The 8,331-nt window shown below is 49.5% G+C and overlaps 1 non-coding gene across 1 annotated transcript; it reads right to left on the bottom strand.

Moving 5' to 3' along the window:
• Nucleotides 1-2,920: 2,920 nt before the first annotated feature.
• On the bottom strand, nucleotides 2,921-2,992 carry TRNAG-UCC (transfer RNA glycine (anticodon UCC)). The gene has a single exon. It is a non-coding gene; the product is annotated as a tRNA-Gly (tRNA).
• Between the last annotated feature and the right edge of the window lie 5,339 nt (nucleotides 2,993-8,331).

Genomic DNA, 8,331 nt, shown 5'->3' with positions numbered 1-8,331 from the left:
TGAAGGCAGTGTTTAGATCCTGAAATGCCACTAACTTGTGTACGTGGATGTGATGCCTTGAGGTAATCCTACCGCATATAGTCCAGGGATGACAAGTTGGGCCAGTGAAAAGCCCACAATACGGCTGACGTGGCCTTCCGATAAAATATTCCGCCAACCAGTCTAGTAAGACTCGTAACGTGTGCGGTGTCTCCCTGTCTTGTAGGAGCCATCTTTGTCCTGATCGATCCCGAGAAGTTGTCCCACGACCCCCAAAAGGGCAGCAGAGCGGTAGCGATGTAGTGCCTCGAGGTGGTGTTGATGGGATCTCGTTCACCGCTGAGAATAATATTGTGTGGAGCCAAGACTGACGAGTGTGAAATCACGAATGATTAGCCTTGTTTTTTTACCATGTTTTCCATTGCGGGCAATAAAATCCCACCACACTCCTGATTGCATCAGTGGGTTGCGAATCGCAATACAATCATGCGACAAACATGTTTTTATTTTCTACAGTGAGGGCACCAGTCGCACCAAACCCATAGCAGACGTAGTACGCCACAACACCAGGCTGCACGAATTGAGCAACTTTGAGCAAGCATCTAACTGAAAGGCTTAAGAAAAGCAGCCCAAATTTTCAAAACTTCACTCTGATTTCGTTGGCAAGTAGTTAGATGGGTCCTTTTCATAAATACCACAGCACACTGTACTTGGCCGTTATTGCGAAGGTGTGGTGCACTCAACCATTATTGGTTTCCACACAAAAAGCTATATCTCACAAACCACAATCAATGTTCATAATTAATCAGATGCATGAGAAATCACAGAAGCGGCTTGGCGAATGCTGCGGGCTGGAACACGCACGGAATGATCTATAAGGACGTATATTTCAGCTGAAACCCTATACAAATGTCAAACACTTCTTTTTAAGTTTCATACTGAGGTCTCGTGAGCGTGAAGAGAAGCAGGACTGAGAGCTGAACACCAAAGCCAACACATCTCAGGCGGAAAATATCCTAAGAAAGCTACAACGGTGTGTGTCCAATGTACCGAAGGAATCTGTAGGGGTTTACATGACTTCGCCATTGATGCGATCAGTGTGATGAGACGCTGATATGGGGCTTGGTTGTATGAGTTGGATGCCAAAACGGGAAAGTAATTCGTTTGGTTATAGCTCTCTCAATCTAGCGTTTGCAGCCACTGACCTTCACCCATGTCATTAAGCTGCCTAAAGCGGCGAAGTGGCCGCAGTGTATCTCGTACTTTATCCTTAGCGTTTACGTTCGTGCTGTTGTAATACATAATTTTAAGCCCTGGTTAAATTTGCATAGATGTATATATATATATATATATATATATATATATATATATATATATATATATATAAATATATTTACACACACATTTCCCCGTTTCGTGACGCCATTTGTAGGGTATCCCAGAACAAACTTAATCAACTGTTTCCTGGACAGGGACAATTAATGCACCAATCATACCGCAGCGAACATTTTACATCCTTGGGCACCACGCTTCACGCTCGCGACTCAAAAACGAGCGCCGACCAAATTGCCCCAAGCGTGGAAAATGGAGGTGATAGTTTACCGTTGTCTATGTGCAACGGAAGGACATATTGCAGGGCCTGGTGGCGTGGTGAGGAGGCGGAGCAGCTTGAAGTCCTTGTGGACATGCACTAATGTGTACGTGAGTGGTTTGTAGGTCACGCTCTTCGAGCAGCTCTTACACCCGGAGTCGTTTGAGACCGATCATCGTGTCGGTTCATCTATCGCAGCATCCAAGGTCCCTGACAATGCGGGACAAGTGTCTTACTCATGCAGTCAGGAGTGTGGTGGGATTTCATTGCCCGCAATGGAAAACATGATAAAAAACAAGGTTAATCATTCATGATTTCACACTCGTCAGTCTTGGCTCCGCACAACTATTATTATCAGCCGGTGAACGAGAGCCCGTCAACATCACCTCAAAGCACCACATCGCTCTGATACCCTTTTGGGGGTCAAGGGACAACTTCACGGGATCGATAAGGACAAAGATGGCTGCCTACAGGACAGGGAGACATCGCACACGCTACGAGTCTTACTAGACTGGATGGCGGACTATTTTGTTAGAAGGCCGCGTCAGCCATATTGTGGGCTTCTCACTGGCCCAACTTGTCGTCCCTGGACTATATGCGGTAGGATTACATCAAGGCATCACATCCACGTACACAAGCTAGTGACCTTTCAGGGTCTCAGCACTGCCTTCATGCTTGAGATGAGACAGGTCATCGTCAACAATATCGAACGCACGGTTACTTGATCTAGCGGAAGGTTGAACATCTGTAGCAGGTTTGGATGGCTTGCAGCCGGAAGCCCATTGTATCTCGCATTCAGCATTCGGGATTCATCTGAATTCAGGGATGTATTCAGTGGTCCCGATCTGATGGATATTGAATCACTAATGGTTGTCACTGTCACTAATAATTTGCGACTTGATTGCCAGTCTAATGCCAAAATAGTCATGATTCTGCGATAAACACACGTGCCACTGATAAGCAAAACTGAAGTGAAGTTTCATCTTGGCTTCCTCACCAATGCCCCACATATGGCCGTCTCCGAGGAGGTCACTCGACGACACCTTGTCCCGGCGTCGAGTCCCGCTCTCCCGTTACCGAGCGCGAGGAACGGCCACGTTCGTCGGAAAGATTGTGTGCGAAATGTGCTAGTTGCAATAAAAAATTGCGGTGGGACAATTTTGACTAACGACGTGGGCGATGTCCAGAACACCGGGACTAGGGTGGTGTCGGTTTGATGGTGTGTTGACCACTCGCCTCGCTCTTACCGTTTACGCGGCAGCCATTGGCGGGTGAGCAGCGTGCTGGCCTTCGAGCTGTGCGCGTGCCGGGTGTGAGACTGAATGCCTTCTCTCGGATCAAAACCAGGCGTGCGATGGCCGGGAATCGAACCCGGGTCAACTGCTTGGAAGGCAGCTATGCTCACCACTATACCACCATCGCTTGCGATCGTTGCAAATGCTACATATAATGCTGCACCATTATTTGGTTTTCCTTAAAAAGTGAAAGTGGGGCAGTGAGTATCAGGCGTAGTTATTATAGGTCGGTCCGTCGGTCGACGTTTGACGAAATGACGTTTACAATGCAACCATATACCTCCCAATCACATGAAAGTACGTCCTGGTATGCAAAGGACGTCTTGAATGTCTCGAGAGGACGCCGAATAGACGTTTTGATGTCACATCAAAAACAAATCCTTAAATCCCGCGTGAAAAGATGTCTGGAATGCACCTAAATGACTCTGAAAGTGGCGTTATGTGTCGTACACTATCCTTTGATGACAGCCTCTTGCTATTGCGTCTTAAAATTGCTCCAGTCTAGAACGCTACGTTACGTTGGAGAGAACGGTCCAACTTTAAGACATTGAAGCAAGCGTTATATACGACGAGACTCAATGCGTCCAGGTTTTATTAATTACGCCATTGTACCTCGCACAACATTGCTTGAGAGCCAACTGACCGCCGTTGTATCTGTAAATCGTGGTCACGAACGCCAGACATGAACGACTCGACCATTTTTGTATTCCATTTGATTGCTGCCAGTAGCGCCGGCAGGAGAGCCACAGGGGGCATGTGCATCCCACCCCTCCCCATTAGGTTCCGAGAAGCCCTCGAACCCCTCGGGATCTACGATTGAAGCCTGATTTAAGGGCTTAAAGGGCTCGAAAGACCAACCGGAGGTTGTATTGAAGGGCACGGCCCTGCGGGCCAGAAACGCCAGTGTCATCCAGATGGCCATGTGCGCTAATCAGGGGCCCCTGAGTCGAAAAGGGTCCATATGTCGGCCAGACACCACCAATTAAGTATAGTCGGCAACGTGTGGGCAAGGCCTGGTGGCCCATCCCCAATCAGGAACAAAGCAGGAGCCAGCAATTTACGTTGTTTGGGGCCCCAGCATCTGTCAGGGGTCCCACAATGCCTCATCGGATGTCCTGTGTTGGCAAGGAGTCCGAGTCGTCTAGAGGCAGTTGTTGAGGAGGCTTAGAGACTGACAAAAGCCTGGAAGACCCACCGGGACCGGCGATCAAGGGCCCGATTGGAGGCTTAATGGCACGAAGTGCTGGTTGGGTCTCATTAAGGGATTTCAGGGATTCAGGGTTCATTCAGGATCAGGGGTCAGGGGCCCGCAGTGCCTGATAAAGGCTCCTGTGCTTGGAAGGGGCCCTTAGCCGACCAAGGGCAGTATTCCATGAGGTCCGAAGAGGGCCCGGGAGGTCCACCGGAACCAACGATCAAGGGCTCAGTTGACCTAAGACCTAAAATAGCATTCAGAGGTTCTTTGCATCGTTTGAAGACCCTGAGACAATGCCGGTGTCTCGGTCGGCCGAACAGTTAGCTCCCTGTCAGTCAGAACCTTGGGTGCGCATTCCCCTAGCAGGAAAAAGGCCAGGTCGGTGATTTACATTGACCGGGCCCCCTGCAACAATGCTGGGCTTCTGTATCGGTCAGGGGCCAGTGCCTCACAGGATGTGTTATGCCGGCCAAGTCTCAAGTCGGTCAGGGGAGCATTTGGTCAACATAGACAGGGACGAGACCTCGAATGACAGACGACCTCTTGCGTTGGACTGGGTCCCTCTCACATAAAGAGAAATATTGAAGCTTATGATGAGTGTTCACGTTGAGACAAGAGAACGGTCCTGTGCCAGTCGAGGCCCGCAATGCCGGACGACGGGTCCTCCAACCCAGTTCCAGCATAAAGGCCGTTGAACCAAAGCCCGAGAGCTTTCCGCGTCGGGAAGGGACCCATGTGATATGCTGTATCCCTTTCAGGGCCTCCGGATCGACCAGGGGTCCCGCACCGTGTCGTCAGAATGGCAGGCGGAAGACACCCCGCGGTGGGACGGCCCTTCAGCTCCTGACCGGGAACAAAAATGTGCCCCGTAGTGCTCCACTCAAAAGACCCCTTACCCGGGAATGATGGGGCTCATCAGTGTTGAACAGAGTGGGTCGACGCGAGTTTAAAAACCAACATTGTCGTTCCATATTTGCATGAGAACGTTACTTCTTTTGTAGCATCGATGAGAGGAACAACTCACGCCAAAAGGCTTGAGCCTGCGCGCCCAAAATCTCGCGAGCAAGGACAGCGATGGTCTGGGTCGCAGTTTCCGGAAAACCAAACGGCGTTGGCCACTGTAACACCACGCGTCCCGCGCCAGAAAGACCGTCGTAAAATGATAGTTGCGAATGCGTTTCAAAATTAATTCGCACCGTTCAAAGAAAAAACTGGGCGTTTTTTAAACTTTTAGGTTGTTCTCAGAACAGATGAACACTTACGGCAACACGAAAAAACTGAAGATGAACTCATCAGTTCCACCACCAGATCCAAGCCAACGCCACTACGCGGCGCTGTAAATGTCAATGCGTTATTAACGCCAATCTAAAAAATCGCGCAGGTGAAATATGCGCCGGGACATCCTCTAAAAGTGCGATTTAATGTCCTAAGGTGTTCAGAGGTACGTCTTTCAGGTGTGTCGTAATTTACGTCCGCGCGTTACCTACAGGCTAATATGAGCCACAGGACCGCCGCTGCAGGGCCTGCTAGGGCTGGGAGACTGCAGCGCCTGGCGTCAAGGTTTTTGTTTCTATGATCTGCTAGAGCGCGTGTTTAAAACTACGCACAAAACAAAGTAATGACCAAGCTTCATAACTCCTTCTAAACTTCTACCGGTCTAGAAGGAGTCGACTGGACCATTGCAAAATGGGGAACACGGGCGATGCATTTCATCCATTTGTTTAACGCATGACTTCTTCAGTTCATGCAGTGTAAATTTCAGTCAGAATTCATCTCGCGGTAGCTTCTGGCTTCTGTTCAAGTTATACAGGAAGAAGTAGGACATAAATGAAAATACTGATGATGATTATGAAAAATACTGATGAATCAAAATAATGAAAAAAATGAACATAAGAAATGTGCCATATCTGGCGAATGTTTGGGGGGAGGGGGCCTTCTCACTATCAGCGGGCCCTTTGTCAATCTTGTGTCCCCGCCCTTGTCAAGGCTCTGGCTGAGCGACTGCTGAGTGATCTCGAAGAAAATCTCTCCGAAATAGGTTGCACGTCTTCGCGGGCGTACAGCTAAACAGGAAGCCTTAGGCAGGGCTGTAAACTGCGTCGAATGATCTTCAGTGTCTTTTCTGTTCAAGTCCACATAAAATGTGCAACACTCCGTTTAAAGTGTACCAATTGTCATAAGTAAGCTCATTCCATCATATCTGATACTTGCTCCAATGTCTTCAAATGTGTACCATTCCCTTCAAAACGGTGTCAATAGTAATAATCAAGCTTTTAAGCTTATATGATGCTTGATTTAACGTCTCCAAACATAGATTATTCTCTTTAAGCCCTGTGATTTCTATGCTTTACAGTCCCGAACTTGTACGAACTATTTCGTGTAAACTATTTCAAGGTCACCAGGCATGCACGATCATCTGGAAATTCCACACGAACACTACCACCTCACTGGCCATGTAATAGTCAAGGCAAGGAACATGCCTGATCATCGGGCTATCCGTGTCTGGTGTACCTGAGTACAATTTAAGGCATCAACGCACTTAAGTTGGCCACCAATCAATGCAACGCACGCAGTGCAAGTTTTAAACACAACATTCTTTTTGTAATTTCATCACAGCTCTTTCGACCATTGATGACCACTTCTATTGGTCGAAAATACATCCCCATTATGCTACCTTTGCATTTGCAAAGTCATCCATCAGCGTTATGTGCGCGTTTGTTATGTTATGAAATATATGTAAATCGTGAGCATCGACCCGTGGAATCCTTTCGAAAGTGCCAGACACCCACCCAACAAAGGACGTGCCACACCACAACATAAATCGCTCAGCATCAGTCCTGCTGTGGTCTGTTGTCCGCATCACCTACATTTTCGACATTTTCGATCCACCCCATGCCCGCCCACGAGTCCTCCCGGCCTCAACCGTGCCGAAGACAAGCGAGGTTGGGTAGCCGGTGTCGCCACGTCCGCGTCAGCATAGGTTTCGTGCTGCCCCCCCCCCCCCCCTCCCCGGCAGGTGACTCCCAGGTCGCTCGAGAGAAGGGGCAGCCGGCTGTCACAGACGGCGACACCCCGTAGCGTTATTCGACACCACACACTGTGTTAACTAACCGGACTCACACGCTTCGAAGATGTCGCAGCGCAGCGCGCAAAAGCGCGTCGTGTGTAACAGGAGACCATCGCTGAAGAGCGGCTGTGTGGCCCTTAGAAGATAAAAGAAGATACGCATCCAAAAAACCGCTTACTGAGCACGATGTATGCGCCATTCTGCGGATGAAGTTCTCTTCATTGTGACTACCTATACACTAACTCTTCTTGTTAGCGAAGAATGCATTGTTCATATATATCCAACAATTGGCGGAATAGTTCACGCATTTTGAGCTCGTTGTGTTGCAAGGAAGTCAACCAGCATTTTTTAAGCCAATATTTTCCAATTCATGGCAAAGAAGCGTTCTAAATAGGACGTCTCCCGTTGCTCAACCCATATTTTAAGTTTTTGATGTCCTCAATCAACTTCTGAAGCAATCTGAGAATAGGTCACACACGTACTAAGGCAGCAAATGCATGCTGCATACACCGAGAACAGGCAATGATTTGATATTAATTGTGGGGTGTCTCCAAAGCTTGAATAAAGAAGCGCCACCGTGCCCGAATAATTGCCACAAGTTGCCAAAAGTTCCACATTAAACTAATCAGAGCAGTTGGAAGGAGCTGGGAGAGTTGTGCGGACGATAATTGCATGATGAGAACAGAACAGCTGTTTTCCATCCCTACAGAAGGAGCTGCCCGGTAGGCACACACGATCCAGACAAATGGGCACTGCACACGTGCCCGCCGCGATGTTTGGAGCAGGAGGGCACTTGAAGCCAGCTCACGGATCGGGGAAGGCGGGGGCGGTGCAGTTGAGTCCCCCTTTGGATGCACCCGGACAGCAGAGCAGGTTGGATGCGCAGTCGTTGTTGTACTGGCAGAGGTTGACGTTGGCCTGGGACACCTGCTCCGGCGGCGGACAGAAGCCTGGCTTGGGCTTGGCCCGTGGCTGGCAGCTGAAAGAGTAGCGGCAGCGAGGGAAGTCGGAGCAGGTCGGGTTGGAGCCGGGTGCCACGGTTGTCACGCAGGTTGTTCCAGCGCGGCAGAACATGAGGGCACACTGGTTCTGGATTCACACCGGCACCGGGTAGCAGGGCGCGCGCAAGCAGGCGATCTGCCGCAGCACGCAGGTCTGCAGATCACCGCAGCGGACGTCCTGGCAGCTGGGGGGACGCCCCACT

The sequence above is a fragment of the Pollicipes pollicipes genome, unplaced genomic scaffold, assembly GCF_011947565.3.
Source record: "Pollicipes pollicipes isolate AB1234 unplaced genomic scaffold, Ppol_2.1 Scaffold_6686;HRSCAF=7923_pilon_pilon_pilon, whole genome shotgun sequence".
Taxonomy (NCBI): domain Eukaryota; kingdom Metazoa; phylum Arthropoda; class Thecostraca; order Pollicipedomorpha; family Pollicipedidae; genus Pollicipes; species Pollicipes pollicipes.
This window is presented reverse-complemented; position numbering and strand designations above follow the sequence as displayed.